The 24227-nt window shown below is 38.9% G+C and overlaps 1 protein-coding gene across 8 annotated transcripts in view; it reads right to left on the minus strand.

The window, feature by feature from the left end:
* The window catches only part of LOC134205604 (progestin and adipoQ receptor family member 3), a 90783-nt gene extending 66965 nt beyond the window's left edge, over window positions 1-23818 (minus strand). For 2 of the 8 annotated variants that reach the window (XM_062680999.1, XM_062680994.1), the window contains exon 1: window positions 23500-23773. The gene's annotated coding sequence lies outside the window, so the exon portion shown is untranslated. The other 6 variants (XM_062680998.1, XM_062680992.1, XM_062680995.1 and 3 more) reach the window with 6 other exon arrangements.
* Between the last annotated feature and the right edge of the window lie 409 nt (window positions 23819-24227).

Genomic DNA, 24227 nt, shown 5'->3' on the forward strand with positions numbered 1-24227 from the left:
TGGTCAGGGTTTTATTCAATATTCACGATATAATTGCATGAGGCCCGCTTTTATTTGGAAGCAAGGGCATAGCCAGAAGGGGGCAAATTGTGGAAAGATTGAACGGGTACTGAAATGAATTCCCTCAAACATGTGCACTTTACGATCCAATCATATACAGAAATAGGTGGTTGAAATTCAAAAGGTTCCCAAAACTTATTAGGACATCCAGGATCCATAATTTATGGAAGTTCAAAACAACTCGAAACATTTCGGGCTCAAAAATTCTCCTTGAAATCCTTCTAGATGCTCCCCTGGGAACTTTTGAATTCCTCCGGAAAGTTATCCACTAATTTCTCTGAAAATCTTTCGAAAATCCTTCTCATGTAATTGTAATTCCTCCTTATCTAGAAACCCCCCACTAAATTGTTTTTTAGGAGATTCGCTAGGAAATTCCTTGAAGATTTCTTTTCTTCTCTCCAAGATTTACTTCTAGATATTTCTTCGGCTATTCTCTCTTCAGGAAGAATCCGGCATTTCCTTCAGAAATGCATTCCAATCTGGAATTCTTTTCGCGATTACTTCAGAATATCCTTCAAAAAATCCTCTAGAAATATCTTCATGAATTTCTCCTGGAATTCGTCCAAGTATTTCCCCAGAAATTCTTACAGGTATTTTTTCGGGAGTTTCTTCAGGTACTTCTCCAGGAATTCCTTCAGGAATTTCACCGGGAGATTTTCCGCGGAAGTGTACTAGAATTCCTTCCGGACTTCACTCGGAATTTACTCGGATATCTGCCAAGAGTTTTCTTCGGAACAATCCGCAGGGATTTTCTTCAGCAATTCATTTGGGAATACTTGCAGGATTTCATCTGGGAATTTCTGCATTAATTCCTCCTGGTATTTTTCTGGGAATTCCTTCAGATATTTTTCCGGAAATTCCTTTAGAAACTTCTCTAAGAATTATTTCAGGACTTCCATGAGGAAATTCCTCCGGAAGTGCTTGTGGGAGTTCCTCCGGGAGTTCTTCCAGGAGTTTTTCCAAGAAATTCTCCGGTAATACCTCCAGGAACTTCACAGGGAATTCCTGGGCGATATTTGGCAGGAATTTCACGGGAAATGGGATTTCGGAAGTTCCTTTAGAAATATTTTTTCTCTTCCTCTAGGGTATTCCACCGGATGTTCCTCTGAAGTTCCACCAGTAGTTCCTTCGGGAATTCAGTGAGGCTTTCTTCCAGGAAATCATTTAGCATTTCTTTAGGCATTTATCTACAAATTCCTCCAGAAGTTCCTCGGATAATTTCTCTGGGAGTTCTTACGGGAATTCCTCCGGGAGGTTCTTTTAAGAATTCTTCCAGGAGTTCCTCGGAAATTCCTTTGGGAGTTCATCCTAGAATTCTTACGAGAGTTCCTCCAGGATTTCCTCCGGAAATTCTTCCTGTAGTTCTTCAATAAATTCCTCTAGAAGTTCTACCGGCAGTTCTTCTGAGAATTCCTCTGATAATTTCTCCGGAAATTCCTATAGACAATCCCCCGGGAGTTCCTCCGAAAATTACTCTGGGAGTTCCTCATCAGAGAAACACCCGGAGAAACTGCCGGTGAAACTCCCGGAGGGATTCTCGAAGAAACTGCTGGTGGATCTTCCGGAGGAATTCCCGAAGGAACTGCCGGAGGAGCTCCCGTAAGATCTCCCGTAAGAACTCCCAGAAGAATTTCCGGAGAAACTCCCGGATGAATTGCTGGTGGAATTCCCGGAGGAATTCTCGAAGGAATTTTCTGGAAGAATTTCTGAAGAAACTCCCGGGGGAATTTTCAAAGGAACCCCGGGGAAACTACCAGAAGCATTCTCGGAAACAAGAGAATTCATGTTATAGACAAATCTCGTCTAGCTGTAACCTTTGTTGGGGTTTGTAGCTGGACCATCATCATCATCAGAGGACCTCCCGGAGAATTTCCTGAGGAGCTCGCAGAGAAATTCTCGGAGGAGCTTCTGGTGGAAAATCTATATAAATTCCTGAAAATGCCTAAATAAATTCCAATTCTGCCGAAATTCCCGGTAGAATTTTCAGAGGAACTGCCGATAGAACTACCGGAATAATTCGCGAAGGAAATCCTAGAGAAATTTTTGGTGGAAATGCCGGTGGAACTCCCGGAAGAATTCCAGGAGGAATTTTTGGAAAAACTCCTGGAGGATCTCCCAGTGGAAATCTTGAAGTTTCCACAGGAATTCTTTCAGGATTTCATTGCGAATTAATCTAGAAATTCCTCCGAAAATTCCATTGTTGATTTCATTTTCGGTATAATTTCTGTATAAATTTCCGGTGGAATTCCTGGATAAATTCTTTGAAATTTTCACAAGAAATTATTCGAAACAATTCACGGAAAATTTTATGGAATTTACACAAGAAATTCGAAGATTTTTCTTGAAATTCTCAGGAATGTTTACTGGCAATTCTGCGGAATTTCCACGGAATATCCTTATTCTTAAAAATTATGGGAAACAGCACGAAATTATTGGAATTTTTGCAGGGAATTCTGCAGCACTAAAGAAGTTCGTGAATATTTTCTTGGAGTAAATAATGGTGGAATTTTCGGATCAAATTCCCGGCAAAATTTATGGTGGAATTCCTGAAGACACTGCCGAAGAAGTTGCTGGAGGCATTCCTGAAAAATCCCTGTTAGAATTTCGGATAGAATGCCAGGAGCAATTGTCGAAGGAATTCCTGGAGAAAGCTTGCATATTGATTTTTCTGCCTATTTTATAATAAATATTATTTCAGAGAGGATTTGTTTAGAAATTCAGATGTATGCACGGAGGAAAAACAATCTAGTTTGAAACAACCAAAATGTTGGTTGAATTTCAAACTAATTGTTTTGTTGTTTTCAAACCTGATTTGTTTGATTCAAAGCTCGTAGATCAGTTTGAACCAAACTATTTTTTTGGTTTGTTCTTACCCTTCAATGTATGGTTACTACAACCTAGATTATGCTTGTTCCAATTAAGGATTTTAGTTTGCTTTAACCATAAATTAGATTGTATTTAATTGCGATGTGTTTCATAATCCAAACTTCGTCATTTGGTTGTTTCGACTAATTCAATATGTTGAATAAACCTGAATTATTGTTTGGTAAGAAAAAGAACCTGAAAATCAGTTTCAGATAAACTAATAGTTTAGGTTGTTTTTTACCAGCGCGCTCCGTCATTCAATCTTGTGTTGAACTTTCTATTGCTTATTTTGAAATCGGATTTAAATGTCTTCCGTACCTAAATTTTCTAAAGCTTTAGCGTCGATAGTATTCTGTCATAATTTTAAGTGTCGTCATGGACGTCTCAAGCATCCTCGGGACGGGGGAGGAAAGTATCATAAGGAGGCTCCGTGATTAAAACTTTCCACACATATACGTAAGTAAAACCGCCGTAGAGATAGACGGATTCACGATCAACATTATTTTCACTCCAGGCAAGCCAGTGATGTTCCAAACGTGTAGGAACCACTAAATTGTTTTGCTGTAGAACTAGCACCAGCTTCCGGAATGTTGAAACAAGCGACCGGATTTGATCGATCCGAAGCAGTTGAACGTGGTTGAACTACGTTAAACCCGATGTTGAAGACTAAACTTTTGCAGGCGGCGAACAAACTAACTCACTATATAGTCATGTCATATCAATGAACATCTATGATTTGCTTTTTGTAAACATGCATTCATATAAATATATTAAATAAAGTTAAAATAAACGAATAATATTTTTATTTTTTTTGGAAAAAAAATTCCGTGATTATAACAACCATAACATTTATTGATTCAAACTAGAAAAACAGGTTGCTTCAACGTAGATTTTGTTTGCAACAAACTAATCTGTTTGGTTGAATCAACCAAAATTTTGCTTGATTTCCGTAGCTGTCAAAACAAAACAACCAAAATCACGGTTGTTCCAAACAAAAGTTTGTTAAACTTACCTAAAGAAGCTAGAAAAGGACAACATACAATTTTAGTTAGTTTCAACCAATGAATACAGTTGATTCAAAGTGAAGTTATGTTTGTGCTCAATTCAACCTAAACTTTTGGTTGAAACAAACTGAACTTTGTTTGAGTTTACCAAATATTTTTCTCCGTATGGTTCTAGTTTTCTTATACTTATGGAAGAATGCAGGATATTTATAATAATTGTTATAGCCGATTCTATATTCTTTCTGACAGGGCTGACAATAGTCATTCTCGTTGTATGAAGAAAGCGAAAAAAATTTAGTCTTCGTCATAGCATTGCACGACGCAACACCTATTCGTTTTCTTCGCGCCGCATGCGTATCACGACGATAGTCGCGCAGCCAAAAGTTATGACGATTTTCGTCGTCACTTCTTCACTCTATTGATTGCACTTCATTATAGACGGACTGGTTAAAAACATAATAGCGTCTCAAATTAACAAATAGTAGGAAATTTGGTAACATAAATGTTTCGATAACATTCATAACGCTTTCATACGTTGCTTCAAATTCATTATTACAAAGAATTAGTAAAAATCTTCACATGGCAGCTGCCGCTTGAGGAATAACGGTATGAAGTCTTCGTTCTTCGATGTCGTCATGACGATTTGGTTACACGACGAAAGTTAACGTCGTGCGCGTCATTGACGATGTGTAGAGTAGCAATGAAGATACTGCAACTCGTCGCTACTGTGGCATTTCGTGCTATGACGATGACTATCGTCAGCCCTGCTTTCTGAATACTAAGTTCGTTAATATTTTTCTCACTTTATTTAAAAATATATGATGAGCAATAAATCACGCATTTTTAAATCCATTATTGTTTTAATCATTATTGTTTCGATTTGGTTTCATGTGTTAATATTCATTTGTTTTCATAAAACTACTATAAAACTACGATTTAGAAGACCAAAAAATTTGCCCCCCCCCCCTTCTCGAAATCCTGGCTACGCCCATGTTTGGAATCACATGGGAACAAAATAAATGGACAAGATTCCCGAGGTGTGAGGCTACTTTAAGCGTCATTTAATCAATTTCGATCAAAAAGAACTGAATTGATTAGATTTGATATTTATTCTCAACATATTTATGAAAAGAATTAAAATTACATTTTATTAATGTTCTTTCCTTGTTGAGATTTATTTTTAAATATTGGACGATGCGTATTTTTCTGTTCCTTCGTGTTTTTGTCCGTGTCTCTTTGAAGAGTGAAATATTTGTAGTTTAGAATTTTTCCACTACTAAGGCTGGAACAAATCTTCTTCTTCTTATTGGCATTACATCCCCCACTGGGAAAGAGCCGCCTCGCAGCTTAGTGTTCATTGAGCACTTCCACAGTTATTAACCGCGAGGTTTCTTAGCCAAGTTACCATTTTTGCATTCGTATATCATGATGCTAACACGATGATACTTTTATGCCAGGGAAGTCGAGACAATTTCCAATCTGAAAATTTCCTAGACCGGCACCGGGAATCGAACCCAGCCACCCTCAGCATGGTCTTGCTTTGTAGCCGCGCGTCTTACAGCACGACTAAGGAGGCCGGAAGAAATATGAATTCCTTTTTTTGTCATGTTGGTCTTTGGATAACGAAGGGGTGGTAAACAAAAAATAAATGAATAATTGATAAAAACTCATCAGTTTTCTTAATGAATTTTCTGGGAAAGCTCAATATTTTATTTATTTTTTCCAATCAAATTTTGAATTCACCCTCAAATAATAAAATAAAGCCACAAAAAATCGAGGGGGTGGTGACAGATGAAGAAAATTATATTTGCTCCGGCCTAACTAAATATAATATAAGGTTATGATAATGAATGATTCACTCTAAAATATTTCTAATATCTCACACGGAAAATTAAAATTAAGACAATAAATTTTGAAATTTCTACAGCTCTTGAATTTTATCACAAGGTTTTTGACATGTCCCGTTTTGCAAGCGCGTTTGTCCCGCTTATTCACCGAAATGATCTGGTCAGCCTAACCCAACATGTCCATACAAGCAGAGTCGTAGCGTGAATTCCCAGCGCCCTTGGCGAACTCTTTTTTAGGCGCCCCTTTCATAATAAGAAAATCAAAATGTGCAACTGTTTACATCAATAGAGTAAGTAAGATTTAAGTGATGTAAGTAAGATTAAAAGGTTTAGTGGATACATTATGCTTCAAATAACAGTCAATATTCGGTGGTATGTAGAAGACAGCCTTCAAGAATGTTTGAGATTTCGACTATTGCAAAATATGTAAGGATCCTCACAGAGTCGTGGACTTTTCTAGATTTTCGTATGAAATCTGGTAAAAAGTATTAAGAACAGGCTGGAGGATCATTAAAATTACTAAAAGTTATTTATTCATGAATCTTATTCGCTCATACACATTGAAGGAAGCAAAGTTAAAAATCACCAATTAATTGCATATTTTCTTCATGATTTCTGTAATCTGTGATCAAATATTAATAAACCAGGGAAAATTCTTGAAATAACATAATATCTGAAATATTGAAGTCAAATAACTGTTTTTCATGGACTTACGCCCTATTAGATTTAAAATCCAACTCTGAAGTATGTCGGCCGATGGTCGGAATTACTATCAAACCCTTTTGAGTAGAGAAAAAACAACTCTTTGGTGGCTCTGTCGGACCTAGTTGGGTCAATGATATGAAATTCTACTCTGGACCCAAAAAAAACTACTGTAGCGATTGATTGATGGTCGTAATCGCCATCGTACCTTGGAGGCACAGTTCAAATAGGCTTAATTCGAGCTAATTAGAACTGCGCTTAATACGCAAGGGCTCTAGAGACTTGTATGGACATGATGAATTGATATCGATTGGATATCAGGCGTAGTTGACCGGCTAGATCAAGTGATCTGAACTCCAGAACAATTTAGAGAGTCTAGAACATCTGTTTGGCCTACACATAATACGTTTGTACGCTTGAGGATTGTATTGACATGCTGGGTGTATTCCAGTTGAATACCAGGCGTAGTTGACCTGCTGGACCAAATGATCTGAATTCCAGAACAATTTGGAGAACCTAGAACATCTGTATCAAACGAATATAATACGCAACGGCTTTATGGACTCGCAGGGACAAGCTGGGTTGATTTCCATTTTGAAGTTCTTCCTAATCGATAAATGTTACTCATGTTGAATTTGGTAAATCGAAGTTTTCCACACTCTAAATGACAGCATCCAACTGATCTAGCATTAAAAAATCCCTAGAAACATAACAAACAAGCAAACTACAGGAAATAAGATGAGGTGGATAAGACAACCGTGAAAATCGCTTAGATTAGATGACGCCCAGGAACCTTCTATTTGAAATCATGATTCTAATGATTTCTTGGTCGCAGTATTCGACATATTAACCAAGAACATGTACTTCCCAACATGCAATTAGGTTCAAATAGTTGGGATGAAATTTACCTAAAAAGAATTAGTCACAAGTTGAATCATCACACAAAAGTACCATGCGTCTCCATATGCTTTAATGCTTATATGTGCTTATATGCTGCTGAACAGTTTTCAAAATCCCTTCCAATCGTTTCCTATAGGAGGCCCAGTTTTGCCTGAAAAACACTCTTGGGGCATTCAGATATCGTAATAACTTAGTATTTTAACTTATCTGAACATGCAATCATGCAAACATGCAATTGACTTCAACGCCGTTAAAACGATGATCCCCTTCATACTTTGTAACCAAACACTAATAAAAATCCACACATTTTTATTGGTAAAAATCTAAAAAAAATTACAAATAAATTTTATGTGTGCGTTAATAACCACCCGGTATAGGAGAATCCACATAAAAGTTATTAGTCAATAATGGTTATTAGTCAATAAGGGTTATGTGTGTTTCCACATATATGCTATGCGAATTCACATAGTCGTTAAGTGAGAAATGCTATAGTTAAAATTTATGTGTGCCACACATAAGGGATATGAGTGGATTTTTGTCAGTGAATAATCTCGTAATTTTCCCAATCAAACAACAAATGCCAGTAACCAGTTTGACTTGTTTTGGTGCTAAAACTGAAATGTCCACTTCTACAGATTCCCCAGGGGCATCCCAGCTATTCCAGGATCCGTCTTTTTGAATGGGTTTTCATTCTTGACGTATCAGAAGACTTCTGGAATAAAATCTTGATGGAAGATCTGTCAAAAAGCCTGATTTAACCTCTTTAACAAAAAGCTTGGCCTTATTTCTTTTGAAACCAGGAACTAATAAACCAAAAATTAGGAGAAGCGGTTGAAAATAAAAAAATGGCAGTCTTTCAAAGTGACCTGGGTCATATTGACCCCCGAGCACAGATAAAAGGTTGATGTAAATTTTTAATTTTTTTTCTTCGATTTAGCTTGATCTGAACACATATTGCCTATAATAGGTAATAAATTGGAAACATTCCTGCCTTTTCTTTGAAAGCAGTATGAACTACTCCGTCTTTGACACATGCCGGCCCCGTCTAGCAGATATCCGGCGCAACCCTTGCAAATCGACACTCTAGCTAGGGTACTACATATACAGCCCAGTAATTGTTTGGCTTTTGCGAAAGCATGCAAGATGCAAGTGGCGAAGACAGTTCGTAAGAAACTTAAAACTCAATAAACAAATTGTTCACGCCAGTCATCGCCGTCGGCCTTTCATCGTTCATCGCGAATCCATGACAATAATAATTGTTTATGAAAATCCGTCTTCGAGTTCAAGCTTTTCGTTTTAACCTGCTCCAACCTCTTCATCATCATTGTGACATGTGTGAAGTGGTGTGCAGTGACTATATATCCGGTTATTAACATTCGATATGCTTGCGCTCGAACAAGAAAGTTAATACCAACTCTGCACTTCCTCCACATATTGTCAACCAACCTGATCGATTTTGTTTATTTGCATTAATTTATTCCTGATTCAATTAGGATAACAACTGAGCAGGGCATTGTTTGTAACTCTCGTAGACTAAATTATGTGCAGAGTGGCAACTCCTTTTCCATTTATCAAATTCCCGGTTTTGCGGATTCAAATTTTGATATTTTCCCGATTGAGATGTATCGAGATAGGAAGTGATCAAGAAATGGTTCTACCTTTTTAGAGTCATTCTATAAATCTTAATCGTGCAACGACCGGGTAGAAAAGCTGTCACGCAAAGGCAGACTTTGGAGACGAAACTGTAATTTGTTCTTCACATTATAGCTCCTATGTTCATTCTAACAAGCAAGCAAGCGACAAGTGGATTCAACATATGGCCGCGGTGCTGCCAAATCACACCAAGCGCCAACAAAAAATTACCCATTTTTCTGCCCAAGGTTTCGGTTTTAGCAGATTCAATTGGACACAGATCGTATCGGATATCCATGAACACCATAACTGAGGATATCTTACAACAAATGTGCGTATAAATTGATATGAAATGATTACCGTTTACCTTTACGAGCAAAATATCACAAGTCAGTCAAAAAGCTGCTTGGTGCGGTTAGGCAGAACCCCGACCATATAGTTTACCTATAAGTATATACATTCCAGACTAATAATAATAATATGAGCTAAAGTAAGATTGACAGATTATGGTAATTGAGGCCATCATTTATGAAGATATAGCTTTTATGCATCATGAAAACTTTCCATTGAATTGCATCGGACATCATTTTAGACACGACATAGAAAATTCATCAATTGCAATTACTCCACGTGTTCGTTTAAAATATATTGATTGTATCTCAATCTGCTCATATAAATGTGTTTTCATGCCCAAAACGTGACGAAATAATAAACCCAGACGATGCCTTTCTCGATTCAAATACAAATACAAAGCGCATTAGCCTAGCCCTAGGGGTGGGGGGCTTTGATCAAACCTACATGAGCGTTTGTTCCCCATGTTAGGGGCGGCCCAAAACAGCGTCTGACCAATAATAGCGGGCGGCTGAACAAGAACTGCGGTGTCACGTCAGCTATTCCTAAGATAGAAGCCCCATCACGTGGCTAGGTGTCGCTGGTAAGGCGGCATACCAAAAAACAACAACAATCAACTTCAAAAAATGTAATAGAAAATACAGGATTGAACAATCGGCAAAGGACACGGCAATGTTTAACGGAAACTGATGGGAAACTCGGTACTTGGGACGTTAAAGACCCTGTTGGAACCTGCACGAGTTTTTCTCCTTGCTTGAGAGCTGCAAAAGGTGAAGGTGGGGGTTACAGCACTTCAGAAGGTCCGATGGCGAGGAACAGGAAAACGAGAACTCTGCGCAGTTGACTAAAATGCGGGTACTTCTTTTAAGTAGCACGTAGTTTCGTAGTACTTGATAAGCAGCAGCGTCGAATCATTAGATGGTGGCCGGTAAGTGATCGCATCTGCGTGTTGAGAATTAGGGGCAAATTCTTCAACTACAGTTTGATCAATGCATACAGACAATCCAACGAAAAAAACCCGATGATGTGAAGGACTAGTTTCATGAGCGTCTAGACGTCTAGCGTCGTGAAATTCATCACAGGTCGGAATGAAACAGTTTGATGATGATGATGATGATGATGATGATGGTCCCGCCACATACCCCTACAAAGGTTTGAGCTAGACGATTTATCTTTAAGATAATTAATTGAATGATATAATAACAATTTAATCAGATTTGCAAAAAACAAAAACGATCTGATTACCATCACAGATATGAATTACATAACTTTTCATTACTATCCAGCAAAAAATGTAAATTAAAAAAAAAACTGTTGTTTTCATCTACAGATTCTCATAAGCATCGGTAGTGATACTTCGAGCTTATACTAAAATGCAAAACTTGTGATACCTCTCGCACAGATTTCAAAAGTTCCACCAAGAATCGCGTTACATGTTTATACAAGACCACGTTTATCACTCGTAAGCATCAATAAAATTAATAATCTAAGTCGTCAACAAAACTAAAACTTGTGTTACCGCTCCGTCGATATCAAAAGTTTCGGTATCAACCACGGGAACAAAACTCTACCAGATAGCCCATTACTAATCCGAAGAATCATTCAAACAGTTGAAAATGCGCAAGTCTGTACATAAATTTTAAAAATCATCCATATCTGCTTTGCGCGCGAGACTCAAACTTTTGTAGACTACACAAAAAAGGTCAGATTACAATTACGTCAATATATATAAAATCCATCATCATCATCGAGGCGAACAAAACAGTTTATCAGGGCCTCAATAAATAAAAATACAATTGTCCAAACAAACAATCCGTAGGTCAAACTTCGTCAAGATACAAAATTTATTGAATTATAAAAGTCAACTAAGTAGCTGCTTAAAAGGCAGCTTTTACGTGTGAAACACAAAGTCTCTTAAACTGTGATAATGTCGTTGCACGTTTGATATGTGTAGGCATCGAATTGAAATAATTGATACCTTTAAAAAACAAAGAATTTTGTGAAGCTCCATGCAAAAAATATGGTGTTCTTATATCTTCCGCGTTTCTAGTGTTATATCTATGAATGTCACTTCCTCTTTCAATTCGATCACACAAATATCGAGGCAGCAATCCGTTAATTACTTTAAAAATGAACACCATTGTCAAATACACAATTCTTTGCTTCACCGAGAGCCACTGCAAAGCATCCAACACAAAAGTTGAGGAAGTGAATCTGTTACATCTCAAAATCAAACGCATAATCTTATTCTGCAAACGCTGCAATCTCGATATTTGTGTCTGATTTGCTAAAAACAAAATGGAAGGACAAAAGTCCAAGTGAGGAGAGATGATTGATTTGTACAACTGTATTTTGCTAGCAATATTTAATTCGTTTTTCAGTCGACAGAGGATTCCATACTTCTTGGCTATTTTCTTGATGACATTGTCAATATGTTGGTCAAATTTCAATTTATCATCAATAATCACGCCAAGATATTTAATTTTCTGTACGCGATCAAGTGTCTCGTCATCAATTTTCACAGAGACATTATCAATTGAACGATTTCGCGAAATAATCATGTACTTTGTTTTACTAATATTCAATTTCAACTGTTTGTACTTCAACCATCTACTTAAAGAATGCAAATCTTCATTCAAGCGTTCAATCGCATCTTCTAAGTCTCTAGCTGCAATGAATAACACAGTATCATCTGCGAATAGGTTTATATCACAAAAACGTAAAACCCGTCGCATGTCATTTATATACATAATAAACAAAAGGGGCCCCAATACACTTCCCTGTGGCACTCCTAGGGTGTTCTCCATGGGACGAGATACAGAATCATTAAAAGCAGTCCGTTGAGTTCTGTCAGACAAATAGCTTTTAAACCAATTGTATGCAGAACCTGAAATTCCAAAGCGCTCCAAAGTTTTCAACAATAAGGGCCTAGAAATTGTCTCAAAAGCGCGTTTAAGATCCAAGAACACAGCAACAATCGTATCTTTATGCTCTATGCTTTCTTTCCATTTAGCTAATACCAAGTTCAAAGCGGTTTCGCAGGAGTGACCCTCCCGGTATCCTGATTGTTCCGGTATTAACAAGTTATTACTATTTAAATACATAAATAGCTGGCTTTTAACAACAAGTTCTAAAATTTTCTCTACTGTGTGCAACATGTTGATGGGACAAAACTCTTCGGCTTTAATCATTCCAGCAACTTTTTGAATTGAATAACTATGATTCCTTCCAAACTTGCGGCACGTGCCCAGTTTGCAATGATTCATTTATCAGGTCCAGCAGGTTGTGTCCGATGACATGAAAGCAATCTTGTATAATTTTAGCATTAACATTATCAATACCAGCCGTTTTTCCTAGATTAAAACAAATCGTTTCAAGTTCTTGAAATGTAATGGGTGAAAACCTTCGAATCTCAAGTTACTGTTAACTGGCTGTTTTATTTCGTCAGGTTCATCCACTAACTCGATAGATCGGTTAATGGTTGAAACGCTTTCAATAAAATAATCATTGAATTTAGACGCGATTACTTCTTCCGACTCTTCTAATGTGCCATTAAAAGTTATGGATCGCGGTTTACAAGAACTAGGTTTTAACAATGATTTTAATATTTTCCATAACTCTTTGCTGTTGTTTTGATGCTGATAAATTTTCCTCTGTATATATTCGCATCGAGTATGCTTTAAACATTGCGAATATTTATTCCGCGCAACCTGGTACCTATTCCAATGATTTTCATTATTACTTTTACGACATTTTTTGTACAACTTATCTCTTTTACGTTTAAGACGTAAAAGATCTAGATTGTACCAGCTGTTTGAATTATTCAAAGTTACTAATTTCTGTTCAACTAACTGATTGGTACAGGATTTTAAGACGCTCGTGATAACAGCTGCTCTTTGATCTAAATTACCAGTATTTTCTCGAAAATCCACGTTTGTTTCGATAAGGCTCGTAATTGCTTGTTTCGAATATTTTCTCCAGCACTTAAGTTTTACCAAATCGTTATTATTAATACTGTCATCTGTAATGCTAATGACTAGTGTTTCATGATCGGTTACTTTTAAATCACAATTCGTAACACTAGTGACAGAATCAAAGTTAGAGTAAACATGATCAATCAAAGTTCTACTGTGCCGAGAAATACGCGTATACTCATTTACTTTTTGTTTTAAATTAAAAAAGTCAACTAATCGCTTCAAATGATTCGAATTTGAATCGTCACACCAATTGATATTAAAATCGCCAGCAATAACATTTAATTTACTAGGATCCATAAACGACTCTAACCAGTTTTCAAAAATTTCCAAAAAATGCTGGTCATTAGCACTGGGAGAGTGATATAAAATACCGTAATTACCCAACTTCATGCCACGTACAACTGCAATGCCTAAGAACCAATTGCCATCGCAAACTTCGTTCAATTGAAGCTTGAACTGAACTGATTCTTTGACATAAATAGCAACTCCGCCGGTGTGTCTCGAATGTGATAGACAAGCAGCAACACTATATCCCGGAATACTATATTGATCAAATGCTTCTAAGTTAACAATATGAGTTTCAGATAGAAATACTAAAAGTGGACGTTTATCTTCTACAATCTTACGTAGTGCAACGTAGTTTGTAGACAAACCAGCAATATTCAAATACAAAATATCTAAATTATTCACATTTCTACTGGAACTTGGTTGCTATTCATTGAAACGTAAGCTGCTCTTTTACGATTAAATAACCTTTTATAAACTTTACACTCAGTACTAAATGCTCCGTGGTTTACGTCCAGATTCATTTTACGTTCTTTATTCATTTTCAAACAATTGATACATTTCAAAGCAGTTGACGTGCAATCAGATGTTTTGTGACCTTCACTGCACTTAGAACACGCAATACTATTCTTGCATTCCGTACTCATGTGCCCAAATTCTCCACATTGGAAGCATCTTAGAACACTAATTTCGGGAACTACAAGGCACCGATCAAACCTTATATTCACTTTCTTCGCGGTCAGCAAGCAACTATGAGTATCCTTATCGACTTCAATCACAACATTGTATTTGTTGTACTTGAAACGTGGATTTTCGTACGTCCTGATAACCTTTACTTCATTTATTGCGATGTCTTCATTTTGATTTTTTAAAATCTCGATGAAGTCATCGGAGGATAATTTATCGCACATGCCCATCACTTTAAGCCTTGGCACCGATGTGGGAACAACAGCATTGTAGCTTTCACCCAGATCGCTTTGAATGCCATCTTTCACAACATTTACATTGTATCCTGTTGCACACTCAGCAATAATAGAGCCGTCTTTCCCGTTCCTAAAGTTACTGATTTTGTGTGTTGTTGGATCTAATTTATCGTTCAAAAATTTCCGAGTAGCATCACTACTCTGGTTGGACTCTTTAGGTTTAATCACAATAACCGGGCGAGCCTTACGTTTACTTTTCGCTTCCTGCGTTACAGCAATTTTTTCGTACTTTTAACTTTATTCCCAGTTTTACTTTTCACAACATCCGCGAAACTAACGTTTTCTGTCAACAAATTTTCCGACGCATCGCTAACGTCATCAAGAACCTTACGCTTTTTAGGTCTGGGATTCTGACCAGGCTCCGAAGCCGTGCTAGATGTACCATGCATTATATTCATTGCAGCTAAGCTCTTATTCGAGTTAAATTGAAAAAATGAACTTTTCATATTTTCCAACTCTTGACCAACAGATTTTTGGAAGCCACTAATAGCCTCACCCAAAACGCAATTCAATTTACTTGCCAATTGTTCCATACCGAGCTTCAACGCGCTGTCTATTCTTTCGCCCAGTCATGGGAAAGGAGAGTCTCCACGCAACTACCAATAACAACGGCTTGAGGCTAGTCAATTTCGCCGGATCCAAAACAAGCGTCCGAATCTTTGGTGAGACATTCGATTCTTTTGTGGCGCTCTTTGGTTTTGCGGATGGCATCATTGGTGGAGATCGCAGAACAGTGGAAAAGGCTTGTAAACGGGAGACTTAAAGCATAGGACTGATCATAAACTTTTTACAAAGTGAGAACTTGGTGGTTGGCAGAGAACGTGGCAGTCCAAACGGTGCACCGCGGTGTTGGTCCCGAGATGGAAATAGATGGGATGCGATTTGATGTTGTCGACGAATTCATATATCTTGGAACACTCGTTACATGTGATAATGACGTTTGCCGCGAGTTGAGAAGGTTTGCGTAGCCAGTTAAAGTATTGCAGCTTACAGACACGGACAAAACTAGCTCTGTTTATTTATTTATTTTCAGACTAAGACCGGAGTAGCCTGTGAAGTGCGTAAAAGTCTTCTCCATTCCGCTCGGTCAATGGCTGCACGTCGCATGTTCGCAAATCGACCTACAATTGATCGATCCATCTCGATTGTTGTGCACCTCGCCTTCTTGTTCCTGTCGGATCGTTGCCGAGTACCATTTTCACCGGATTGCTGTCCGACATTCGCCTCCTCCACGTACCTTCTGCCATATGCACCCCACCATAAATGGTACGCATTAGAGTCCTAGAAGAAGAGTAACGTCAAGTGCCACGTTTGACAGGTCTCCTGATCGTTTGGAATGCGCATTTGTATGGAACTGACAGACCATTCTGTTCCAATTCTGACACTTGACGACACTGTTATTATAGTCACTGTAGTACGCATCACTTTCCTTTCGAAAACTCCTAGTGTGCGTTGGTCCTCCGCGAGCATCGCCCACGTCTCGTATCCATAGAGAACTACCGGTCTAATAAGCGTTTTGTAGATAGTCAGTTTGGTACGGCGGCGAACTCTATCCGATCGGTGCGTTTTGCGGAGTCCAGAATACGTAAAATTTCCTACCATGATATGTCTCCGAATTTCTCTGCTGGTATCGTTATCGGACGTCACCAGTGAGCCCAAGTACTCGAATTCTTCAACCACCTCGATTTCGTTACCACCAATACAAACTCGTGGTGGGTGGCTTCCGTTGTCCTCTCTTAAGCCTCTTTCTATCATGTACTTCGTCTTCGACGTGTTGATGACTAGTCAAATTCGTTTAGCTTCCCTTTCCAATCTGATGTAGGCTTCCTCCATCTTCTCAAAGTTACATGCCATATCAATGTCGTCGGCGAAACCAAATAACTGAACGGAATTCGTTGAAATCGTCAATCCCTGCCCTTCGTATTACTCCCTCCAAAGCGATGTTCAATAGCAGACACGAAAGACCATCACCTTATCGTAACCCTCTGCGCGTTTTGAAGGGACTCGAGACTGCCCCTTAAACTCGATGGAACTCACCCGCTCCATCGTCGCCTTGATCAACTGTATCAGTTTATCCGGAGATCCTTTTTCGTGCATTAACTGCCATAGCTGGTCCCGATCGATTGTATCATATGCGGCTTTGAAGTCGATAAATAGATGACGTGTGGGCACGTTGTATTCGCGGCATTTCTGCAATACCTAACGTACGGCGAATACCTGATCTGTGGTAGAGCGTTCAACCATAAATCCCGCCTGGTACTGCCCACGAAATGTATTGCGATTGGTGTGAGTCGGCGGCATAAGATTTGGAAGAGTAGTTTGTAGGCGGCGTTCAGCAATGTGATTGCGCGGTTGTTACTACAATCCAGCTTATCGCCCTTTTTGTAGATGGGACACACGACACTTTCCATTCACTCCTGCGGCAGAACCTTACCCTCCCAAACCTTGGTAATTACCCAGTGCAGCGCTCTATCCAGTGCCTCTCCACCGTGTTCAAACAGCTCTCCTGGTAGTTGGCCTGTTAGTTGGTTTTTAAGCCGGCCGATCTCCTCCTGGATTTCCTGGAGATTCGGAATCGGAAGCCGTATGTGGCATTGCGCGGCCGGTAATAAAGTTAATTAGTTCAGTGCGTGTTGGCTCTTGTTTCGGACGGCAGAACGATCGCGCGATTTGCCGAAATTTTGTGTTTTGCATTGTGCGGCCGGTAATAAAGTTAATTAGTTCAGTGCGTGTTGGCTCTTGTTTCGGACGGCAGAACGATCGCGCGATTTGCCGAAATTTTGTGTTTTGCATTGCGCGGCCGGTAATAAAGTTAATTAGTTCAGTGCGTGTTGGCTCTTGTTTCGGACGGCAGAACGATCGCGCGATTTGCCGAAATTTTGTGTTTTGCATTGTGCGGCCGGTAATAAAGTTAATTAGTTCAGTGCGTGTTGGCTCTTGTTTCGGACGGCAGAACGATCGCGCGATTTGCCGAAATTTTGTGTTTTGCATTGCGCGGCCGGTAATAAAGTTAATTAGTTCAGTGCGTGTTGGCTCTTGTTTCGGACGGCAGAACGATCGCGCGATTTGCCGAAATTTTGTGTTTTGTTTTGTTTTTCCTTAGGACGGTTCGTAAGTAAATTGATGAATATATTTTATTACTTTTACAGCATATACTGTTATTGACAAACGCTCTATATTGTCGAATAGAGCTCCCTATTATTCACCTTTCCCACTAACACAAATTTTCCTTCCCGAGACATCTATGAAGGTAGTATGGGTTCCCTGCATCTTCACTAGTAGATGTTGAACTGACATTCCTTCCCTTCCTTCGGTGATTGCACGGACGTGGCCAGGTATACAACTGCTACTGTATAGGAAAAGGTACTAATCCCAAGTACCAATTTGCGACAATATACAGTAGATTGCTCAATTCAAGCTCTGTCTGGTAGGGGGGCGGGTGTCGCGGGAGAGGGTTCTCTTCGTCGACTTCCCCTCATTTGAATGAAAGTGACAGGCAGGGAGTTTCTTTGCAGTTTATCACCTCAGAATGCAAGTTCGCATTGTTTTCTTTCGTTCTGAAGTGATAAACCACAGAGAGATCTGCTGCTTGTCACTTTTGTTTAAGGGAGGGGGGGTCGACGGGGAGAGTCTTCTCTTGCGACATTCGCCCTTATTCCGGATGGAGCTTGAATTGAGCATTGTATAGCCACCCACGATTTGTACAATCACATATGCTATGCTATGCTATTCGGAATCGGAAGCCGTATGTCCCGCGCGCGTTCTCCCAGCTTCATTACCATACCGCCACCGTTGTCTGCCACATCCCAAGTAACATTTTTAGTTTTATCACGCTCTTGAAGACCATAATTTACCCTACAAGAGTGTGATAAAACAAGTATAAAAACAAAATGTTACTAGGGATCGCCATCCAGGTGCTCTTCGTAATGCTGCCGCCACCTTTGGATCACCTCACGCTCGTTTGTAAGAAGATTCCCGTTTAAGTCCTTACACATATTGGGCTGTGGCACGTGGCTCTTACGTGAACGGTTCAACTTCTCATAGAACTTTCGTGTGTTATTAGCGCGGTACTGTTGCTCCGTCTCTTCGCGGTCTCGATCTTCCTGCTGGCGCTTATTCCTCCGAAAAATCTAGTTTTGTCTTATATCGTGCCTCGTTCGCCTTCGTGCGGTGTTGCAGCAACCTCGCCCATGCTGCATTCTTATTATTATTATTATAATCTTTATTAATGAGGTTTTTAGCCCTAGGCTAGTTCACCTCAATGCTGCATTCTTCTCCTCAACTAACTGCTCACATTCGCCGTCATACCAGTCGTTTCTTTGATCCGGGGGCACCGTGCCTAGTGCAGCGATTGCGGTACTTCCAATGGCGGATCGAATATCTCTCCAGCCATCTTCAAGAGACGCTGCGCCTAGCTGCTCTTCCGCTGGGAGTGCCACTTCCAGCTACTGCGCGTAGTCTTGGGCTAGTCTACCGTCTTGTAGCCGCCCAATGTTTATCCGCCACGGGCGACTCCGACGCGTGTTGTACCGTCGAGAGTTTTAAGCGCAGACATACTGCAACGAGGTAGTGGTCGGATTCAATATTCGCACTGCGGTAAGTGCGGACGTTCGTGATGTCGGAGAAGAATTTACCGTCGATTAGAACGTGGTCGATTTGGTTTTCCGTTACTTGATTAGGTAATTTCCATGTGGCCTTGTGGATATTCTTGCGGTGGAAGAAAGTCAGCTAAGCGTTGCGTAATTTATGGATGTTCCTTTTGATCCAATTAAATAATCATTTAGATCAAATTGTGTTTTCGAACTATGTTTAGGTGCAAATCAATACCGAATACAATTTCATTATTTCGCTTCAGCGCTTTGTTCGCTTAGTCCTTTTTAACACCAAAGGACTTCAGTTTATCATTAAAAAGAGAACTTGTGATAATTTTCGATGTCCATTTTTATTTTGTTGTGGATCCGTTGGAATCAGTCTTATTTCGGAGATACGGGTTTGACATCAGAATATATATGAAAAACAAACCTTAGAACTAACAGCTCTCCATTAGACCTATTCATTTTTTCAAAAAGTATCATTATGCTAAAATAAGCCTCCTTTCAAATTTTCAGTTAATTCGGATAAAATTTCGAGGTGGCTCAAGTCGACTTTGAGGTTTTTGAAATACTTCCGATCCTCTTGAATAAAGGCTTTCAAGCCTATTGAAAGGATTCCGAGCCTTTTGAAAGGATGCTTCCGAGCCGTTTGAAAAGTGATCTTTAAGCCTCTTGGAGGGAGGCTTCCGAGCCTTTTGAAAGGTGGATTCCGAGACTTTTGATAGGTTTCCGAGTTTGAAATGTGGTCTCTGAGGTTCTTGAAAGGAGGCTTCTGAGCCTTTCGAAAGGATGCTTCCAAGCCGTTTGAAAGGTGGTCTCGGAGTTTCTTTAAACGAGACTTCCGAGCACCTTGAAAGGAAGCTTCTGTGCCTCTTGAAAGGGTACTTCCGAGCCTCTTGAAAGGAGGCTTCCGAGCCGTTTGAAGGATGGTGTCTAAGCTTCTTGAAAGGAGGTGTTCGTGCCTTTAGAAAGGAGGCTTCCGTGCCTTTTGAAAAGAGGCTCCCTCATCTCTTGAAAGGAAACTTCCGAGCCTCTTGGAAGGAAGCTCCCGAGCTTTTTGAAAGAAGGTTCCGAGCCTGTTAAAATGATGCTTCCGAGTCGTTTGAAAGGTGGACTCTGGGACTCTTTTGAAGGGAGGCTTCCGAGGCTTTTGAAAGGAGACTTCCGAGCCTCTTCAAAAGAGGCTTCGGATCCTTTTAAAAGCAGACTTACGAGCCGCTTTGAAGGAACCTTCCAAGCCTGTTGCAACGGAGCTACTCAGATTATCGAAGGAAAGTCGTTTCTGCCTCTCAAATGATGATGCTGATGTTGGTCCCGCCACATACCCCTACAAAGGTTTAAGCTAGATGATTTATCTTTAAGATATTACATGTGATCAATTTAATCCGATTTTGTAAAACAATAAACGATCCGATTATTTCCACAGATATAAGCAACCATACCAATAACATCACTATTCAGTAAATAACATGAATAGTATAAAAAACCATATTGAGTACCACTGCAGATTTTTGCAAACATCATCAGTGATACAGCGAGTCCGAACAAATACGAAAGTAGTGATACCTCTCGCTTGATGCCAAAAGCCACCAAGAAGCCCGTATTCAAACCATTCACGCTAGTACTAATCAATTTACTGAACAAAACTCGACAACATTAAAAACTTATGTTGTCTCTCCGTAGATAACAAAAGTTTCGAAAAAATCGCGGTCTATCTGAGAGTACTTTTCTATAATGCCTTCCAAACAGTTTCAATTATTTAAAATTGTAGTGATAAATACAAAATAGTCATTTATACCTGTTTTACTCGCGCGATTCCTTAACTTTTGTAGACTACAGATAAAGAATAAAAGTTAAAAAATAAAACAGAATCACCATCATCGAGGTGAACAAAATAGTCTACACAAGCGCCCTAATAAAATAACAAATCATTTATATTCGTCCAAGCAAAAATATCCTTTATCAAAAACTCCGTCAAGATACACAATTGACCTTTCCCGTCAAAAATGTTTATTCAATCGATTCTTTATTTTATTTAAGGTCAACTTTCGTTCTTCTTCTTCTTCTTCTTATTGGCATTACATCCCCACACTGGGACAGAACCGCCTCGCAGCTTAGTGTTCATTAAGCACTTCCACAGTTATTAACTGCGAGGTTTCTAAGCCAGGTTACCATTTTTACATTCATGAGGCTAACACGATGATACTTTTATGCCCAGGGAAGTCGAGACTATTTCCAATCCGAAAATTGCCTAGACCGGCACCGGGAATCGAACCCAGCCACCCTCAGCATGGTCTTGCTTTGTAGCCGCGCGTCTTACCGCACGGCTAAGGACGGCCGCGTCAACTTTCCTAAAGAACCCATATTTTTTGACGCCATTTGTCCGACTTTGAACTTTGAATTTTTCAGGCCGGTTCACGCGTGCAGCACTTTTTCGGGTTTTGTTTTCGATTTTTTTTTTTAAATAGTTAGCGACTTAAAAAAATATGGGTTCTTCGGGAATAAAACCTAGTTAGAATAAAAACTTAAATATATAGCTGTTAAAAAAACAGCTTTAACGTGTGAAATGCAAAGTCTCTTGAACTGTAATAGTGTACTTGCACGCTTGATGTGTGTAGGCATTCCAAACCTTTAGATGTTATTACTTAATTGGTTCCTGATTGTTTTAATCTCACTAATAATGAACTCTCACTCACTCACTCTACTCTATAGTAATGTAATATTCGAAAGAGAAAGGAAACATAGAGAGACTCTCTTTTGCACATACGACCTATTCTTAAAGCAAACTCAAAAAAATATAATTATTTATCAATTTTACCTTTTATTCCTTTCAGGACGACTTTTTCTATGCAGATCTAACGTACAGATTGTGCTGTTTTTCGCTTGATCCTATCAAAACTAGTATAGAAACTGAAATATTTTTTTCAGATGTCCTGGGCCGTGCGAACGTTTCTGGAGTAAATATCCTCGAATTTGGAAGCATATGATGCCATACTAAAAATATGTATTTTCTTGTCGACTGTATTAGAGACCTTTTTTGGTTATTCAAAGCGTCCTGGAGCTAATATCATTCGATTAATCCATGAACCAACTTATTAATGATGTATAATATTCCAGTAGGTTCATTGAGTTGATATGACTTCAAAAATTACGTATACAAGCTACTACAGACCTTTTTGGTTCTCAAAAACGTCTTGGAATTCGTAATGTTTGAACAACCCAATCAACCTAATCATGTCCGTGAACGCTGTGGTTGTACGTACACCCCAAAAAAATTCGCAGATACATTGGAATGTACATTTCTCGATGGAGACATTGCAAAAGCCTTGGTTGATCTGGTAGATCAACCTTTGGTTGAACTCGAGAACGATTTGGAAAACCTGGGACATCTCGATTCAAGAAAATTTGGATAACATGTTGCGTAAACATATATATTTATTGAACTGGTTTGAGTGTATGCCGATAATGGGGACATTGCAAAATATTGGTTGATCTGGTAGCTTAAGAACGTTTTGGAGTAACTTGAACATCTTGTATACCTGATAACTGATGACCGGCTTAACATTAAGGATCACTAAACTTGATTGAATGTTGCAGGGAAAGGGAGGGAGTCAGATCCTATGTTACGATTCTTACAAATAAAATAAACCATCAATTTAAAAATGTTATGAAAATTGCCCGATTTTTGCGCTTCGTAATTTGTGAATAGCCCCTAGTTTCATCAACAAATGCTTCGAAGATTCAAATGTATGGTTACATAATCTGCAATAGAGTTGAATTGGGAGAAATAATATATTTTTCTATAAAATTGAATACAAGTTTTTTATGTTGGTTGGTAGTATTTTCGTCTTCTAAATTGAGTTCAAACTGACGGTGCTATTTAAGTTGTTGTTAAAATATAAAAAATCACGTGGTGATTTATGTTGCCAAAAATGGCCATCAACGATACGCATGACAATTATCCATGGTAGGCAATTCGAATTTACATATTTAAAAGTCAATTGAACTCTAAGTACTCGGTCAATTAAAGTGGCACATCAAATTTGCATGTGAACGTCTCACATCAACGTTCAGCAAGAATTCCTCACAATTTATTGCACTTGTTCTTATTCGCTCCACATCCCACATAACATATGTAGTAGAAAGTTCACTCTCTTTTCTTCGACTCTACGATTGCGTCAAAACTTGTTCTCTTCTGCTAAACTACAGATGCGATATATGGCATGATTGCGGCAAAAACACCAGCGCGTATATTTTTGTATACATACACAATCCTTGCAGACGGATCAGAATCAACTAACCATAATTTCAAATGAAAATATTTCAATTCAAGCGCCGTAATAGCTCATCGGTAAAGTTGCAATTTCTCGAATACTCCACTGTATGCCATTCACCATGCCGAGATTCTTGATTATTATTCCTCGATATTCACACGGTCGTTATTAGTCGATAACTCACTCGCACAGTCACTAGGGTACAATTTCAACTCTTCTATTCAACTTTTTCTGCAAAAAAAATAACCTCAATTCAACAACACCATATGAACCGTGCAAAATAAGCTTCGGTGACCGGTTCGAGCACGGTCCGAAAAGAAACTATACCTCAGTGCGGTTGCCGGCCTTGGAAAGGTTGAGTTAGCCACTGTACATTTATATCTACACTGCAAAATGCTGGTTAAATGAGAGGAATTTTACTCAAAGAGAGACCGTGAGAAATCGCGAGTCATCAAACGACAGCCGGATTGTGGTGTATATCTACATATCTACAGGACCGATAAGATGCTTTGCAAAATATTTAAATCCATATGTAACTGGCAACATAACAGCTGTAGCTTAGCTGAACACGATGGAAGATGAGCTATTTTTTCTGCTTTGTGTTGCTAATGATTCATTATAGCAATTGTAACACAAATATAGAACATCTTTCATATGAAGAAATATTATAACGTCTTCTACATCATCTCATTCAATCCTATCATTATATTAGCATCGTATTGGAAAGTGCCGCTCTCTTCAATAGTTCAAAGATT

Source organism: Armigeres subalbatus, chromosome 1 (genome assembly GCF_024139115.2).
Source record: "Armigeres subalbatus isolate Guangzhou_Male chromosome 1, GZ_Asu_2, whole genome shotgun sequence".
Classification (NCBI taxonomy): Eukaryota; Metazoa; Arthropoda; class Insecta; order Diptera; family Culicidae; genus Armigeres; species Armigeres subalbatus.